Source organism: Natrix helvetica, assembly GCF_964273705.1.
Source record: "Natrix helvetica genome assembly, chromosome: 1".
Lineage (NCBI taxonomy): Eukaryota > Metazoa > Chordata > Lepidosauria > Squamata > Natricidae > Natrix > Natrix helvetica.
Window position 1 is genome coordinate 357,113,085 of NC_138548.1, and position 19,753 is coordinate 357,132,837.

A 19,753-nucleotide genomic window follows, 5' to 3' on the forward strand; every position below is an offset into this window, starting at 1 on the left:
GGGTGAGAAGGCTGTGTAAAAGTTCAGGGTAGGGCTCAAGGGGAGGGAGCTGGACTTTACTGCCACTGCAGCACATCCTGGGAGTCTCATCCTGCTACTTCAGGGCACGGCACCAGGCACAGGGTAACCAAGGTCTGAGATCAATGACCTTTTCCCTGGAGTAATCAATATTTAAAACCAGACAAATATTTATCAGTACAAGGCATTGATCTGATTTGTGATATCTTTTCATTGTATTTAGCTGTAGCTGCCCAATTAACGTAAGGGTTATTTTTTTACAGCCTCCCTATTGACTTCAGGATGACTTTGACAATACTTTTTTGCAGCTTCCCTTACTTGTGTTCTCCTAATTGCATCTGTAAATCTTTTCCTATATTTTCCACTTTTTTCCCTTAACTGGTGTTACAGTAAAAGGAACAGATTCGTCTGACCTGAGAAGGTCAGTGTCAGAAGTGAGTTGGTGCTGGGACACTATGCAGGAGAAATTCAGTTCACAATCCGTTGACTCAGTGGTGGTTGATGATTGAAAGTCATAAGGGAATATCTCTCCCACCGCCTTGAGTTTGGAAGCACTTCCAGAGATGCAAGGCATACATATTTTGGTGAGGTACTGACGTTTAGTACTGTAAGGAATCCCAGGCTGCTCCTGAGTGGAGTGGAACCTCTGCCAGTTTGAACTGAGGTAACGGAATGTGAGGCAACCGGCAGTTGCAACAGAATTGTTTTCAGGTGGGGAGGGGGAATAGAATGTGTAACTCCTTAGCATCAGAGCGTGTTAATACAATACTATATAAGAAATACTAATGATTGGGACTTCCGGTTCCGGCGGCTGACGGCGACAGGCAAGTGTTTGCTCGCTCCAGCTCCCCAGTGGGCTTCCCCACTTCTTGGGGGGCACAGAACGCCCCGCAGAGGCGTCCTGCCAGAGGGGCGGCACCGCGGGGGATCCCTGGATTGGCGGCGGCCGGCGGGAAGTCCCCCGCCTCGCCCAAGGCACCGGGGAGCAGATCGGAGGACGCGTGGGCGTCCGCTGAGAGGCTGGGCGGAGAATGAGCAAGCAGAAGGAAGCAGCTGCGGTGCGGTGAGGCACAGACCCCCCTCCACTCCCTTTACTGACTTGAAGAATTTACCAGCAGTTTAAAACCTTTCGGCTGACTTGAGAGGCGCGGCTGGAGGGAGGGGGATTCCCCCCCCCCTCGGACAGGCGGCTTGGAACAATTTTGCTCTCAGCCCCAGGGGAAGGAGGAGGGGGGAGAGCCAACCAATGATGCCACACCCCTTCTTAAAGTGATTTTCTTTGAACTTAACCTCATAATATACTGATGATCTGAAAACTTTGAGAACTTTGAAAACTTCGTTATGCCTCTAAACCCGAAGCTGGCAGGGCAAGATGGCACACTTCCGTTGTCTTCATGAACTGTGAAACCTGACTCCACCTTTAAAAATTCAGGCTTCCGGTCTTTGTCTCTGTGCTACTCAGATAAATCTCTTGTGGATTGCTACTCTTTGAACTCCCTGGAGTGAAAAACTTTGCTCTACTGCCAGGGTGATTAGAGAAACTCTCTTCTGCCTGGACCTTCTGCCTCCTGGACTCTTCTGGCTGCTCTGCCGTTCTGACTGTCAATTCTCTACGCTGACTGAACTCTTTATTCTACAAACAATGCCTCCTAAAAGACCACCTCCTGGAAAGCCTGGCTTTGCTACCTCTGCCCCAACATCAGCAACTTCCAGCCCTGCTACACAATCAAAGATAACAGACCTGATGCAACCTAAAAGTACAGAGATGGACTTCCAACAAATGCTTCAGCAACTTTTACAGGGACAAGAGGAAATCAAGAAACAACTAAAGGAGATGAAAGAAGAAATTAAAGAGAATCAGGCCCAAATTTATAAGAATTCACAGAGACTGGACCTTCTGGAGGGTGGGGCGGCTGAGATGAGGGAGGGGGTGGAGGTGGTGCAGAAGGGAAACAAAGAACTTGATACCCAACAGATGAAAACAGAGTTTGAGAGAATGTCCTTTTACCTTAGATTTCAAAATGTGATGGAAGCAGATGATGAAAACATAAGGGACATCATGACAAATATTTTGGCTGAATACATTCATAAAGAAAAACAACAGATGGAATGGGAGATAGATCTGGTTTATAGAGTGAACTCAGCCTATGCTAGAACAAATAACGTACCCAGGGAGGTACATATTAAATTCCTTAGAAAATGCACAAGAGATGAAATTCTGGGTGCACAAAGGGGGCAAGCTTTGACATACCAAGATAGGGAAATAACCATCCTGAAGCAGATCCCCAAGAAAGTGAGGGAAAAAAGAAAAAATTATTCGCAATTAGCGAATAAATTATACCAGAAGGGGGTGTGGTTCAGATGGCTGATGCCTGAAGGTATGTTAATATTCTGGGAGGAGACAAGAATTAGAATCAATACACCCATAGAGGCACAGGCCTTTATGGAAAACAAAACACACCTAGAAAAAACAGAAGATCCTACAACAGATATGCAGGACACGGGAGGGGCCGGAGCTCTGTCGGCGGGGGGAGATGGGGCAATACCAAGAAAGCTCAGATCACAAAAATGAATAAGAAAATCTTTTTGACATAAACTGATCGAAAGTACCAATGGAATTAACATGTGGACTATATACTACTATGTATTAAACTGATTGAAAGTACCAATGGAATTAACATGCTGACTATATATAACTATGTATTAGTGATTTTTACTTAGATGTATACTATGAGTCTGGAGGGAGGGGGCGCCTACCACACCTTGCAACTGCCAAAATTTGTATACCTTTTCCACTACTTTTTCCCTTGTAAATTTTTAAAAAACCAATAAAACTTTTTTTAATTAAAAAAAAGAAATACTAATGATTGGATGGTCATTTTGAAAAATCCTTTCTCAGTGAGCACCTAGAAGGCAAGAAGAACATACAGCTTCAGGTTGGTACATGGATGATGGTAGTTTGGGTTTTTTTTTCATTCACATAATTGTTATTCTTCTTTACATTTGTCATTCATATATATTTATTATTTCATTTAATAATTATACAGTTTGGGTTGCTTTATTTACCATCCGTTCCTTCTGTCATTTCCCTATCTTCCTTAAAAAGTACAATTCGTCACGCATTGAGTCTGTTAACTCCAAATCTGTAGCAGCCACATCTGCTTCGGCCTTCTCCCAACCATCCTGCGGTTTCCAAACCATGGTGAGGGGGCTTTTAAGAAATGGCTGTGCTGCCTGTGGGAACTCCTTGGGAAGAGTTTAGGCTCATAAAGGGATTCATTGGGGACAGATCCATCCATTTGTGAATGCTCATAATCCTAAATGCTTCCATCAGTCCCAGAGGAAGGAAATCTCCCAGAGGAGAAATTTGTTTTTCCTCACCACGATCCCTTATATCCTTCTGGGTGATCAACCAGCTGGATACGACAATGATTATCCCCCCCCCCCCCCATGCTTCCAGCAAATGGCATCCACTGCAAATGCCTTTTTTGTCTGGGTGTAATAGAGATAGTCCTCTGTCAGGGAATGATGCAGCAACTTCCTAAATGAAATCAGTGACATTGGGACAAATTTGTAGTTTTATATATGAATAAATATATTTAACACATTTACAGCAAACAAGATGGGCAGGAACACAGGAACATCCTGAGGTAATTCCAAAGAGCATACAGAGCACACAGAACAAAAAAAGCGGGAAAACTGGGAAACTCCCCCTTTCCACCTACAGCAACCAATCCATAGCGTAGATTGCCTCATGCAGAAGCTAGCAATCCATTCAACTGCTCTGTTCCTGCCCATTGTCCAATTTAACTGTTTCAGCTACTAAATTTAATATCCTAAGACCCCTCTAATTTATAGCTGGACAGCATTTAAACCAAATCGTTTCACAAGACCTTTGTGTTTTTGTATACTTAATGGTTTTGTCATGAGGTCAGCTAAATTATTTTCTGGTGGACAATAAATTAGGTCTATTATTTCCCTGCTTCTCTGACAATACATGCCCTCCTTGTAATTTCTTTCTTTCTCCTCCTATGAACTATCGCAGGAACTGGATGTGTCTAGTCTAACACAGAGCAGGAGTAGGGATGCCATCATAGCAGTCTTTCAATATCTGAGGGGCTGACACAGAAAAAAGGCGGTGGATCCATTGTCCAATGTGCCTGAGAGCAGGACAAGAAGTAACAGGGGGAGACTTATCAAAAAGGTATCCAAACTAGAATCAAGGAGACATTTCCTTTCAGTGAGAACAATCAATCCGTGGAAATGCTTTGCCTCCAGTAATTGTGGCTGCTCCGTCAATGGGGTTTTTAAAGAAGAGACTGGAGAGCCATTTGTCCAGAACGGTAGAGGGTCTCCTGCTTAGAGAATTAGTTTCTTCGAATTGTTCTTATGTAATTCTATAAGCACTTTATGAACGTTTACTCCTCAGTGCATAGCTAACCTTCACAAGCTATTTAGTATCACATTTCAGTATTTCACATGGATCAGTTGCAAAGGTAGGTTTCTAGGAGTCGAAAACGACTTGATAACATTTAATCAGTGAAAACATCCTACAAACACGTTAGAGACAGAACAAGCGTGTTCTTTTGCCCCCTAGTGGGAGATGGCAGTCATATATCAGTGACTAGAAAGCCTTTAATAGGTATATGTGGTTGAGTTTATACGAGTTAAAACCATAGAGTATAGCGTTCCTAGAATGGATGGGAGGAGAGGAACTTCTTCCGGACCACTCGGGAGGAAGTTGGTGGGTTTTTGTGCTCTTCCCAGGGTCGAAACAACACCTGGAAGGTGTGTTGGGGTCAGGTCGGAGGAGAGGCTGGGAGTCTGAGAGCAGGACAAGAAGTAACAGGGGGAGACTTATCAAAAAGGTATCCAACCTAGAATCAAGGAGACATTTCCTTCCAGTGAGAACAATCAATCCGTGGAAATGCTTTGCCTCCAGTAATTGTGGCTGCTCCGTCAATGAGGTTTTTAAAGAAGAGACTGGACAGCCATTTGTACAGAACGGTAGAAGGTCTCCTACTTAGAGAGTTGGTTTCTTCCAACTCTTCTTATGTAATTCTATAAGAACTTCATGAACGTTTACGCCTCAGTGCATAGCTAATCTTCACAAGCTATTTAGTGTCACCTTTCACTATATCACCTTTCACTATTTCACTTGCATCGGTTGCAAAGGTCGGTTGGTAGGAGTGGAAAATGACTTGATGGCATGTAATCAGTGCAAACGTCTTGCAAACGCCTTAATAGGCAGAGACGGGAGGAGAGTGTTTTACCCCCTCCTATCGGGAGATGGAGTTCAGATGGGCAGCATTGGCGCCTAGAAAGCCGTGAAGGCATCTGGGGTTGAGCTTTAAGGAGTTAAAACCATCAAGTGCTGCATTGCTAGAAAGGAGAGGAGAAAAGTGCAGGATCTACTGGATCGCTGACAGGAGGAAGGTGGTGATCTGAGTAGCTTCTCTGCTCCTCCAAGAATCGAAGCAGCAGTAGCTGGTGGGTGAGTCGAGGACAGGTTGGAGGAGAGGCTGGGAGCAAGAAAGGCTGCTTGATTTCCTCCACAGCATAGAAGCAGAGAAGCAACTGGAAGATAGACAAACGCAGTTGCTTGTGAGCTTGGCGATCATGCAGTCCAACCCCCTGCTCAAGCACCAGAACTTAGACCAAATGGCTCTCCATTATCTCCTTCCAAGCCTCCAGGGAGGAGCACCCACAACTTGGGAAGGGAAGCCGTTCCACTGGTCGCTGTCAGGAGATTTCTTTTTCTTTCTAAAATGCTTCTGTCCTTCCTTGGTTTTCATCAGTTGCTTCTTGTCTTGTCTTCTGGTGCTTTGGAGAAGTTCTTAATCTTCTCTTCTTTGTGGCAGCACCTCAGGTATTGATACATGTCACCTCTAAGTCAGCAGTTCCTGTGGTTATGAAATGGCAGAAAAGCATTTGCAACAATTTGGGTTCTGCCAACTGGTGTACATTTATGATGGTTTCAGCATCCCACACTCGGGATCCCCAGTTGTGACCTTTCCAGCTAGATTCTGTCAAGCAAAATCAGTGGGGATGCCAGCAGGAAGTTGCAAGCCACAGTCAGGTGTACTTGCCTTTAAAAATCCACAATGATTCGCTTAACAACTGCAGAGGAACAGATGTAAGTTGGCACTGTCCTGTGATATCATGCTTCCTGATGGGGCTGCTTAGTGACATTGATGCAGTCAGTAAGTGAGGACTGCTTCAATAGGAATGTCACCAGTGTGGTTGTGGACAGTGTTTTCTGCTCTTACTTGGAACTGAGGACTTCCATGGCAAAACTGGTGTTTCAAATCTTGCAGAGTCTTTAGGCATCATTTTATCAATTAAAGCACCCACATCTCTAAAATTAGCACAGAAGGTTTGACTGTAACCATTTTGGGTTTTCGGACAGCTTTCAGGCTGAGAACACATGGATTTTCCACATATACACATATTTATAAGTGTGTGTATTTGTACTTCTGTCTGTATGCCTCTATCTACAATTGAATAATCCATCCCCAGCACTTCTAGATATATTTCATAATAATCCTTTAGGGTGCAAATAATTTGTTTTTATTAATTTAATTTATTAATTAATTAAGAAATATTTTATTAATTCATCAAAATATAAAATTTAAAATACAGAAGTGCAATGAAGAAATAAAAATAATGGAAAATGGAAGGAAAAGAGGAAGACAGGAAAGTGAATGTGAAAGGGGACAGGAAAAAGAAAAGCATTGTCTTCTGACTCTTTGGATGCAGTAGAATAATAATATAAAACCTCAACTATTTACATTTTGTATGATAATATAAACTAGCCCCTTCTATAACAACAAACTTACCTAATCAACAAAATCCAAAATCAAACTTTCATTTTTTTCCTATCTCACAAACAAAGTCCAAAAGCGGTTTTCAAATTAATCCTGTTCTTTTCTTTATTCAAAGCAGTCAATTTAGCCATCTCTGCTAACTCCATCAGGTTTTGCAGCCATTCATTCATTGTGGAAGTGAAAATATTCTATTTTTGTGCATATAGCATTCTTGATTCAATCAACACATTTAACATCAAAGTTTCATTTTTTTCCAAGTTCTTTATCCACTAAAAGAAAACTTTCTGCTTTTATCTTTATAGTCTCTTTATCCTACTCCAATATTTCTATGTCACATGTCCACCATAAATGATAAAATCTCTTATTTACATTTCCAACATTCAAGGTGCCTTTATCCATTCTTGAGAATTTCTTCAATGTTAGATACTAAACTCATAAAACCATTTGGCATAGAACTTCCTGCCTGAGCAGGGGGTTGGACTAGAAGACCTCCAAGGTCCCTTTGAACTCTAATTCTGTTATATTTTTCCAGTGTTGAAACATTATATTACATCCAAAGTTCTTCACCCACTGAATCATACAATGCTTTATATACACATTCTGCAAGTTCAATTTCAACAGCAGTTTATAAACCTTAGATGTAATATGTTCAACAATTCATTTCCAATTTCCAATTCATTTTTCACAAAATCGTATCCCTCACTCTTTTTGTCTAGTAACTAGTTCAAATATTTCCTTCAATTGTAAATATATGAATCAATGACAAACATCCTTCTGATTCCAAATTGTAGATTTGAAGATAGGGTCATGATAATTGAATGATATTATTTGACCATAAGTCTACCAGTCTGGCCTTGCCACCATTTCTTTTCTTAAAAAGTTCCTGGGGAGACACCCAAAGAGGAAGGAATCAACATTTGCTTTAACCTTACCATACCCATAAAGTGCTTTGCCATCAAAATCTTTATTCGTGCCTGTCAAGCTCGAGGAAGCTCTTATTTTGAAGAGTCCCTCACTCTTTTTACCAGAAAACAAGCATCAAAGTACAATTTCAAATCTGGTCAACTCAAACCTCTTTCCTTTGCATATTGCAATAACTAATGTTTAATTTTTTGTTTTATCCCCTTTCCATATAAACTTAGAGATGTCTATCTGCCATAGTTTAAATTGAATTTCAGTTATAACATTTAAAGTGTGAAAGAGAAATAGCATGTTTGGTAAAACATTTATTTAAACTACAGAGGTTCTACCCAATAATTGCAGTATGAAGAATTTGTGATGGACCCAAGTCAACAAGTGTATTTCGTGATTGAATGTATATTTGAACTTGGATCTCAGTAAACTTCAGTGTGTCAAATGAATCATAATTAACATTAGAAGCTATTTCAGCATTGTGGCATGCTTGCTTTTTACATCGTCCGCTGCTCGTCTCTTCGCTGGGCTCCTTTTCGGAGCACAGGGGGCCTGGAGGGGCTCCCTGCACTAGGGCGGCTTGCTGAGACCCCATGGATCGGCAGCAGCCACAGGGGGGTTTCCAGTTTCGCCTCAGGAACTGGGGAATGTGGGGGGTGCATGGCGGCGCTGAGCGCTGTTGCTGTGCGCCTTCGCCGATCGGATTCCGGAAGGAAAGAATGAATTAGACGCTACAGCTGAAGTGCGGTGAGGTGAGAAGTTTCCCTCGATCTCTTTTAAATCTACTTAATTGATGAACAGCAGCTTCTCTAAATTGTGGATTCAATCCTTTGAAGTGTTAAGATTGGAGGGGGGGATTTTCCACCACCCCCCTGGAAAAAGGCAGCACTCGGAATATCTCTCTCACTCGGAGGAGAGAGAGTTAAAAGCTAACTTTCACTTCCACTTGCATTGGGAGAATGATTTTTGCTACAATTGCAAGAGATGACTGCTGAGTTGTTTTCTTAAACTACCTTATGGAAACTTTGGACATGTTCCTCCTTGGTCCCCTGTGAAGGCGGTGCCAAGATGGCCAACTTCCTCCTTCTTCTTTGCTTTTACGAATGAAGTTTCCTTTTGAAAGAATTTCTGGCTTTGTATTACTTTACACCCCGGAGATCTCCTGGAGCCTCTCTTCTTATGTGGTCCCCTTGGATTTGGAGTACTTGATTCATATCCCCTGGCTTGTAGCTGTACAGGAGGACTAACTTTCACTTCTGGGCTTGTTTGTCTCCACGATCCCTCCACAGATGCCATTTCTTCCGTATAAGACTTACAGCTATCTCTGAACTTAATATGGGACCTAAAAAGCCACCGCCTGGTAAGGCATCTTTGGCCCCGACATCTTCTACGTCTAGCCCGATTATACAACAGACACAAATGGCCTCATTTCTACAACCTAAAATAACTGAAGAGAGTTCAAAGGACTTATCTGTTGCCCAAATGTTTCAAACTATTATGAAGGGACAAGACGAACTGAAAAAACAACTGGCAGACTTAAATGAACAGCTCAGAGAAACGCAACAACAAGCAACACAAAATAAACAGAGAATAGATGTGTTGGAGGAAGACACGACTGGATTGAGGGATGAGGTCAAGATAGTCTAGAAGGGGAATAGAGAATTTGAAAATCATGTGATAAAGCTGGAATTTGAAAGAATGTCTTTTTTCCTTAGATTTCAAAACTTACCAGAGACAGAAAATGAGGATCTCAAGGAGATTATGACCACAACTTTAGCAGAATACATTAAAAGAGATAAACAACAGGTATGGTGGGATATTGATTTGATTTATAGAATCAATTCAGCATATGCTAGAACACACAATGTCCCAAGGGAAGTACATGTTAAATTTCTTAGAAAGACTACAAGAGATGAGGTCTTAGGAGCTCAAAGGGTGGGACCATTAAAATATAAAGATAAAGAAATAACAATTCTTAAACAAATTCCGAAGAAAGTAAGAGATAAGAGGAAGAAATATTCCTTTTTATCAAAGAAATTATATATAAAGGAGTTTTGTTTAGATGGTTATTGCCAGAAGGAATGTTGATTTTTTGGGAGGGCTGTAGAATTAGAATTAACACAGTTGTGGAGGCAGAGGCCTTCATTAAAAAACACAGTGCCTTTCTAGATGGAACAGGGGACACTACACAAGATATGAAGGAGGGAGGGGCCGTGGCTCTGCCAGAAGATAGGGGGGAGGAAGCAATATTGAAAAGACTCAGGTCACAAAAATAAGTTTGAAACATTATTGCAATTGTTGCTATAATGTAATTGTTGGAAGTGACATATAAGATGATTGAATATATTGTTGATACAATGTAAAACAAAAAGCTGCCAATGTTTATCTCTTAATTTTTGATCTTTATTTTTTTTTTGGTAAAAGTTGTGAGATTTGGGGGGATTTCTACCTTTCGCACGATGTAGCTGTGAAAATTTTTTTTGTACCTATCTACCCCTTCCTATAAATATTTGTAAAAACCAATAAAATTCTTTTTAAAAAAACATTAGAAGCTATTTCAGCATTGTGGCATGTTTGCTTTTTACTTGTAATCTATAGTTTTTTCACATCTTCTGCAACCATTTCATAAAGAAACAATTTTAAACTTACACTTTTATTTAAATCTTACAGATGAAGAGGATACCAATAAGAGGACTACGGACAACTGAGAATAACCAGCAATTTTGAAAGTGAAAGCAAATTGAGCCCTCAGGAAAGCACACAATTCTTCTCTTTCCCCAGCTGGTGGGAGACAAAGGGGAGAAAATTCAGAAGAGATTTCAAACTGGAAAAAGTAGAGTATGCAGAACTGAACAATAGAGTACATGAAAAGGTCAAATGAGGTTATTTTTTCAATTTAGAAAAAGAAGGAAATATCTAGAAGTCAGAGGGGAGGAAAAAGACAATTGGATGGCCACAAAAGGTAGACAGTAATGCAGGCCTTGCCCTGTGAGCAACAAAACATTAGCTTGAATCAAAGGTCCATGTAACATGTATTTTTGACCTCTTCAAGAACCTCAGGAGTGGAAAAGCTCCATAGGTGTGCCTGTTGTGGGAAAAGCACACATAGTAAATCACATATTATGTATAAGAGGATCCACTCTGGAGGAAAGCCATATAAATTATCCAAATGTGGGAAAAGATTTAGTTAGATCAGCTCCCTTGTGTTTCATGACTTACTTTACTTTTACTTTACTTTATTTAGATTTATAAACCGCTCCCTCTCCCCAAAAGGACCCACACAGGAGAGAAGCCCTATAACTGCTCTGAATGTAGTAAATGATTTTGCAAGCATGGCAACTTGGTGATACATCAGAAGACTCAACGAGAAGACCCTTTGAATGTGCTGATTGTTAGAAAACTTTCAGTAAAATTTCCATTGTGGTGGTACACTAGAGGATGCAGATAGGAAAGAAATCATATAACTGTCCTGATTATATAGCTGTCCTGATTGTGGGAAAACTTTCTTTGCAAATTCCCAGTTGGTGATACACCAGAGGACTCACACAGGAGAGAAACCCTTTAAATGTCCTCATTGTTGCAAATATTTCAGTTGAAATTTAAGCCTGGCGAAACACAAAATGACTCACACAGGAGAGAAACCCCTTGAATGTTCTGATTGTGGCAAACGTTTTAGTTGGAATTCCGATTTGGTTAAACATCAGAGGACTCACACAGGAGAGAAACCCTTTGAATGCCCTGATTGTGGGAAACGTTTCAGTAGCAATTCTAACCTAGTAAACCATCAGAGGACTCACACAGGAGAGAAACCCTTTAAATGTCCTGATTGTGGGAGAAATTTCAGACAAAATTCGCACCTGATGACACACCAGAGAACTCACTCAGGAGAGAAACCCTTTGAATGTCCTGATTGTGGGAAAGGTTTCAGTCAGAATTCTGAGCTGGTGATTCATCAGAGGACTCACACCGGAGAGAAACCCTTTGAATGTTCTGATTGTGGCAAATGTTTCAGTCAGAATTCCCATTTGGTTAAACACCAGAGGACTCACACAGGAGAGAAACCTTTTGAATGCCCTGATTGTGGAAAAGGTTTCAGTCAAAGTTCTCACCTAGTAAATCATCAGAGGGCTCACACAGGAGAGAAACACTTTGAATGTCCTGATTGTGGGAAAAAATTCAGTCAGAATTCTGAGCTGGTGATTCATCAGAGGACTCACACAGGAGAGAAACCCTTTGAATGCCCTGATTGTGGGAAATGTTTCAGTCAAAGGTCCAGCTTGGTAGTACACCAGAGGACTCACTCAGGAGATAAACCCTTTGAATGTCCTGATTGTGGGAAAAGTTTCAGTCAGAATTCTGAGCTGGTGATTCATCAGAGGACTCACACCGGAGAGAAACCCTTTTAATGTTCTGATTGTGGCAAATGTTTCACTCATATTTCCAACCTGGTTAAACACCAGAGGACTCACACAGGAGAGAAACCTTTTGAATGCCCTGATTGTGGGAAAGGTTTCAGTCAGAGTTCTCACCTAGTAAATCACCAGAGGACTCACACAGGAGAGAAACCCTTTGAATGTCCTGATTGTGGGAAAGGTTTCAGTCAGATTTCCAACCTGATGACACACCAGAGGACTCACTCAGGAGAGAAACCCTTTAAATGTTATGATTGTGGCAAATGTTTCAGTCAGAGTTCCAAACTGAGAGTACACCAAAGGACTCACACAGGAGAGAAACCCTTTGAATGTCCTGATTGTGGGAAAGGTTTCAGTCAAAGATCCAGTTTGGTGGTTCACCAGAGTATTCACACACGGGAGAAACCCTTTGAATGTCCTATCTGTAAGAAAAGTTTCTGTCACAATTACAGCCTGATGAACCACCAGAGGACTCACACAGGAGAGAAACCCTTTGAATGTCCTGATTGTGGCAAATGTTTCAGTCAATTCCCACCTGGTGGAACACCAGAGGACTCACACAGGAGAGAAACCATTTGAATGTCCTGATTGTGGAAAAAGTTTCAGTCATAATTCAAACCTGGTGATTCATCAAAGGACTCATACAGGAGAGAAACCCTTTGAATGTTCTGATTGTGGCAAATGTTTCAGTTGGAATTCCAGTTTGGTTAAACACCAGAGGACTCACACAGGAGAGAAACCCTTTGAATGTCCTGATTGCGGGAAAAGTTTCAGTCAAAGGTCCAACTTGGTGGTTCACCAGAGTATTCACACAGGGGTGAAACCCTTTGAATGTTCTATCTGTAAGAAAAGTTTCTGTCACAATTACAGCCTGATGAACCACCAGAGGACACACACAGGAGAGAAACCCTTTGAATGTCCTGATTGTGGCAAATGTTTCAGTCAGAATTCCCACCTGGTGGACCACCAGAGGACTCACACAGGAGAGAAGCCCTTTGAATGTCCTGATTGTGGAAAAAGTTTCAGTCAGAATTCCAGCCTGGTGGAACACCAGAGGACTCACACAGGAGAGAAACCCTTTGAATGTTCAGATTGTGGCAAATGTTTCAGTTGGAAGTCCAGTTTGGTTAAACACCAGAGGACTCACACAGGGGAGAAACACTTTGAATGCATTGATTATGGTAAAAATTTCAGGAAAAATTCCAAACTGGTGAAACATCAGAGAACTCACAAAAGAGAAACAATATGAATTTCCAGATTGTGGAAAATGTTCAGTCGGAATTCTGATCTACTGATACACCAGAGGACTCACAAAGGAGTGAAGCCATGAGTATCCAGAGTGGGAAAAGTTTTACTTACTGTTCTGACCTGATGAAATACCAGAAGACTCACATAGGAGAGAAACCATATGAATGTCCACAGTGTGGGTAAAGTTTCAATCAGAATTTCAATTTCAAGTCACTTTTGGTTTGCTCGTAGCGTCATTTTTTGCCCCCGGAGCCTTCAGGGAAGCCTCCTGAAGGCCCCTGAAGGCTCTGGAGGGCTAAAAACGGCTGTACGAGCAAATGGGAAGTCCATTCCTGCACTTGTGGTTTGCCCTTAGGGCCAGTTTTTTGTGCTCTGGAGGCTTCAGGGAAGCTCCTGAAGCCTCCAGGTGGGGCGGGGGATGTTGTTTTCGCCCTCCCCAGGCTCCTATAAAGCCTATGGAGCCCAGGGAGGGCAAAAAAAGCACTCCAAAAATGTGATTGCTGGTTGTGCGCGCATGTGTGCTGGGGTCATGCACGTAGCATGGGTGTGGCACGCCTGCGCACAACCCCCCTGTGCTCCCCCCATTTTTGGCACGCGAGACAAAAATGGTTCGCCCTCACTGGTATCTAAGAATATGTCAGAGTTAAGGAAGGTTGATATAAAGTGATATGGAAGTAGTACCTAAATTAAATCAAATAGATGGTAAATATACAAATATTTGTTGGAGGTGCAAGAAAGAGGTTCGAACATATAAGCATAAGTGGTGGGATTACGATAGTGCATAAAAATATGGGACATGGTATTTAGAAAAATAAGAGGACTGTTGAATGGAAATCCAGAGATGTCACCGAGGTTTGCATTATTATTGCTGGTGGATAAATGTTATATAAATGAAACGAAAAAAGAATTGATTGTAAATTTGATAATGGCAGCTAGATTAGTGATGGCTAAATATTGGGGACTAAATTGAGATATTCAAAGAAATGGGTGGTATAATGAAATTTGGAATATGGCAACAAATGATAAATTAACAACAGAAATTAAACTTTAAAAAAGGGATGATTGAGTAAATAATTATAATGAAATATGGGGGGATTTTATAAAATCAGTGTTGGTGGAAGGCAAAGGGAATAAACCTACTCAAGAATATGTGTTCTTTAGGAGGTTGTAAGGGCATAATTGGAATATATTGTATATCTAAGAAATGTAGGGGGGGAGTCTCAAGGGGGTAGTGGGTGCACTGTAATATGTTTTCCCCCTTTTTCTTTTATCTTTCCTTTTTGTATTCATTTGTACATGTACTGTTTGTATTATTTGTGTTTTACATTTTTTTTAAAGTTTAAAATAATTCCAGCTTGGTGAAACATCAAATCACACGTACAGGAAAGAAACCGCATAGGTGTCCAGATTGTTGGAAAGGTTTCAGTCGGATTTCCAACCTGGTGATACACCAGAGAACTCACACAGGAGAAAAACCCTTTGAATGTATGGATTGTGCGAAAAGTTTCAGTCACTGTTTTAACCTGGTGAAACACCAGCAGATACATACAAGAGAGAAACCATACAAATGACCTATAAGTAATGTAGGTTTACACACAGGAGAGAAAGTCAAGGAAATCCACATTAGGCAAAAGTTGATGAGTTTAGAGAAGGCTTAAATTTCATTTTTGCTCTCTCATTAGAAGTGTAGGTGAGAAATTCCTCTTACCTCTTATTTTTTTCGGAATTTGTTTAAGAATGGCAATTTCTTTATCTTTATATTTTAGTGGTCCCCCCCTTTGGGCTACTAAAACCTCTTCCCTCGTGGTCTTCCTAAGAAATTTAAGGTGTACTTCCCTTGGAACATTATGTGTTCTCGCATATTCTGAATTAATCCTGTAAACCAGATCCATATCCCACCGCAACTGTTCTTTATCTTTCTTAATATATTCTGCTAAGATTGTACTCATAATATCCTTAAGATCTTCATCTTCTGTCTCCCGTAGGTTCTGGAATCTGAGAAACAAGGACATTCTTTCAAGTTCTATCTTTACCATGAAATTTTCCAATTCTCCAATTCCCCTTCTGAACTGCCTTAACCTCCTCCCTCAACCCAACCGCACCCTTCTCCAGCACACCATTTTTTGTTTATTTTCTGTTGTTTGCTGCTGTACATCTCTGAGCTGTTCTTTAAAATCTGCCACCTCTTTTTTCAATTCATTTTGTCCCTTCATAAGAGCCTGGAACATTTGGGTAACAGATAAGTCTTTTGAACTCTCTCCAGTCTCTTCTTGTTGTAAAAATGAAGAAATTTTTGTCTGTTGAGTCGTTGGGCTGGATGTAGAAGATGTAGGTGCCGAAGCTACCTTGCCAGGAGGTGGTTTTCTGGGCCCCATTTGTTAAGTTCAGAGATGACTGTAAACCTTATACAAAAGAAATGGCGTCTGTGGAATGCGCAGTTGGGTGAGACCATGTAGGCAGACAAGCCCAGAAGTGAAAGTTAATCCTCAATCATGTACGATACAGGGGGAAAAAATATGAACATTCAGATTAACATTTGAAAAAGGATCTTGACGTTGACTCTGGCTCAACAGCAATAACTGTGCGAGGGATCTAGGAATTTTAGTGGACTACCACTCTTACTTATCCGCTACCAGTGTGCTGCAGCTGCAGAAAAAGCCAACGCAGTCCTAGTCTACATCAGCAGAGAGATAGTATCAAGATTCCAAGAAGTATTAGTGCTGTGTACATTATACTGTACTGGTAAGACTATGTAAGTTTAGGCATCCAGTGTTCATCACCATGAGAAAAATCAAATGTTGAAACTCTAGAAAGAGAGCAGAGAAGAGCAACAACGATGTTAAGGGAAACATACAATGAATGATTGCATGATATGTCCAGTCAAACACAGAGAAGGAGCAAGGATGACCTGACAGCTTCCATGGCTTCCCTCCAGAAGTTGTGGGTGGTCCATCTGGAGCTTTTTTAAGAGGAGATTCAACAGCCATTTGTCAGGAATGGAGAGTTGGTCTCTCCCACCTCCTTTTATGTGATTCTGTAAGATCTTCATAAACCTTTAGGGCTCAGCACACAGCTAATCTTCACAAGCTAAGTATTAGCATCACATTCCACTATTTCACATGCATCAGTTTCAAAGGTAGGTTTCTACAAGTCGAAAACAACTTGATAGCATTTAACCAATGAAAACGTCTTGAAAAAGCCTTAGGTAAGGATGAGACTTAGAATAACTTTGTCACTTTGAATGTTCACTGATCAGCATACATTAAAATGAAATTTCATTGCATACTGCTCTCAAAGGGTCACCACCTCCAATATACACTACATAAACATGACAAAATAAATAAATACAAAATTATGCCTCTACCGACATATAAATGTGTTATTTTGCCTCTTATGGGGAGTTGGAGGTCAGAGAGGCAGCATCAGTATCTGGAACCCTCAGTACAGTAGAGGCGTCTGTGGTTGAGCTTTAAGGGGTTAAAACCACCAAGTACTAAATTGCTAGAAAGGACCGGAGAGAAAGAGAAGCCCAGCAACTTCCTCTTCTGGATCACTCAATGGGCGGAAGGTGGTGTGCAGAGTGGATCCTGTGCTATTCCCAGGATCGAAGCAGCAGCTGGGTGGTAAGGCTGTTCGGTTTCCTCCATGATTTGGAAGCAGAAAAACAACTAGGCCAGTGATGGCGAACCTTTTTCGCCTCGGGTGCCAAAAGCACATACGTGCGCACTATCACACGAACTCGAGTGCCGACCCACATAACGTAATGTCCCCGCTCACCTGTGTGGACCGTGCATTTTTGCGCAAGGCTTCCTCGCCACTCCCTGCTCTGGCTGTTCCCCTTGGCTAACACCCAGTGAGGGGAGAAGTTGCTCTGCCACTAACGGGCAGAGATTGGGGTGGGGGTGGGGGGATGCTCAAGTGTGCTCCTGTGCCAAAAAACCTTCCCTTATCATTCTCCTGTGTAAAGATTGGGCCCTTTTTACAATGGCAGGTGTGAGTCCAGTTGCTAAATTCTCCCCTTCTATTAAAGAGGATCCTGGGCACTACAGTCAATAGACAAATGAGGAAGGGAGCTGCTGGCACAGGGAAAAGAAAAGCAGCAAGAAAAGAAGAAAAAGCAGCTTTTTCCCCTCAAGGTGGCTGCTCTGTTTCCCCCCCTCCCCCGTGCTAGCACAGAGAATCCTGCCTGGTCCCTGCAATCCAAAGGGAAATGAGGAAGAGACCAATCTGCATGAGGAAAAGACAAGTAGCAAGGAAATAAGGAAAAGCAGCTTTTCCCCCCTCAAGGTGGCTCCTCTGTTGCCCTTTTCTCCATTTCAGCACCACTCCATGGAGCCTGCCCCACCCCCCCATCGCCCAGGTCCTCGCTTCTCCCAAGCATTTCTTTGCCTATTTAATTTCCCCTCCGTAGCATTTTTCCATCGTGTTTCTTGCCGTTTTGGACAGGAAAACAAAGTTTGTGGGACTAAAAAAAACTCCTTTCAATCAATCAATTCTAACTTTGCGAGATCTCTTCCCCCTCCCCAAGTTGTAATTGATTGAAGTTTTTTTTAGTCCCACAAACTTTGTTTCTCTGCACACGATGGCAAGAAACGCGATGGAGCTGGAAATCAGGTAGGCAAAGAAATGTTTGGGAGAAGCGAGGACCTGGGCGATGGTGGGTGGGGCAACCTCGATGCCCTAGCACTGAAATGGAGAAAAGGGCAACAGCAGCCACGTTGAATGAAAGAAGCCTCTTTTCTTCTTTCCTTACTAGCAGGGGGGAGGGGGGAACACAGCAGGCAGCACGGGGGAAAGAAGCCTTTTTCCTTGCCGCTTGTCTCCCCCGTGCTGGCAGCTCTCTCAGCGATCGGGCAGGATCCTTTTTAGTAGCAGGGGGGAGGGGGAAACAGAACAGCCAGCAGGAGTGAAATAAGCCTCTTTCCTTGGCGCTTGTCTTTCCCCGTTCCGGCAGCTCTCTTTGCATTGGGCTGTTTTTCGCCCTTTGGAGGCTTCAGGGAATCCTCCGGAGATTAAAAAAAACTATCGAAAATCAGCTGGCCAGCGGGTGCATGCGCACTGGAGCTGACAGGGCAATGCCTCGCGTGCCCTCAGAAATGGCTCCGCGTGCCGCCTGTGGCACGCGTGCCATAGGTTCGCCATCACGGAACTAGGCTGTAGGATGTCAGCTGCTGCAGGTTCCTTCCCTCCCCGAATGTAAGAGCACTAGTGCTGCACGCTGTTAAAGTTTGAATCTTTGGGAATGGCTACACTCCAGAAATTATTGGTGCTCCAACCACTGCACTTTTAGGATTTTTGCATCCCACTCTCATGATCCCTCTTTGTGATCTTCCCAGCTAGCTTCTGAAAAGCAGAACCAGTGGGGATACCAGCAGGAATTGGCAAGTGCAGTCATGTGAAATTGCCTTTAACAACCCAAAGGGATTTGCTTAAGAACCGAAGAGGAACATATGTAAGTTGGTAGATCATGCTCCATGATCAGGCTGCTTAATGTCCCAAATGCAGCCACTTAACTGAGGACTACTTGAATTGGAATATCACCAGAGTAGTTATGGAATATATATTCTGCCCTTACTTGGAACTGATAACTTCTATGGGCAAAACTGGTGCTTCAAATCTTGCAGAACCTTCATTTCATCAAATGGCAACCTAAGGGAGGGAAAGGGAACAAGAGAAAAGTGTAAGGTTAAGGGGAAATGAAAAAGAAAAACATTGACTTCTGACTCCTTTTGTTGCAGTAGAATAAGATACTTGCATAAAACCTCAACTTTTTTACCTTTATATGATAATATAAACTAGCCATTTGTATAACAACAGACTTATCTAATCAAACAACACCCCAAATCATTTTATCCACCTCAAGCACAAAGTCTAGAAGCAGTTTCCATATAAAAACAAAATTGTGTTCTTTCCTTTAGTCAAGGCAGTCAATTTAGCCAACTCTGCTAATTTCAGATTTTGCAGCCATTCATCTATTGTGGGAATGGAAATATTCTTCGATTTTTTTTGCCTAAATATTCTTGATGCCATCAACATATAAAATATCAATGTTGCATTTTTTTTCAAGTTCTTTATCCATTAAACTTAAAAGAAAACTGTTTTATCTTTATATCATTTTAATAGTTTTCTGTATTAAGATGTGTACCGTACTCCAATATTTCTTTGCTTTATCACATGTTCACCATAAATTATCAAAAGCTCTTCTTTATACAGTATATCCAAAAATCATTGCCTTTATATCTAACCAAATCATACCAGACATAGTCGTTCCATCAAAATCTTAATTCACAGCCCTCTAGCTCTAGTAACATCTTAATGTGGAGAATCACCCACTCT

At 41.7% G+C, this 19,753-nt stretch overlaps 2 protein-coding genes across 3 annotated transcripts in view; both read left to right on the plus strand.

Annotated features, from left to right (window-relative positions):
• Window positions 1–19,753, plus strand: part of LOC309384276 (uncharacterized protein) — a 259,594-nt gene that overhangs the window by 67,544 nt on the left and 172,297 nt on the right. Inside the window, exons 1-2 of one of the 2 annotated variants that reach the window (XR_014174017.1) lie at window positions 16,855–17,040; window positions 18,754–18,869. The gene's annotated coding sequence lies outside the window, so the exon portion shown is untranslated. Of the gene's footprint in view, window positions 17,041–18,753; window positions 18,870–19,753 lie in introns of those variants that run through there. The other variant, XR_014174018.1, reaches the window with a different exon arrangement.
• Window positions 1–19,753, plus strand: part of LOC309384290 (uncharacterized protein) — a 185,993-nt gene that overhangs the window by 6,603 nt on the left and 159,637 nt on the right. The window lies entirely within an intron of this gene.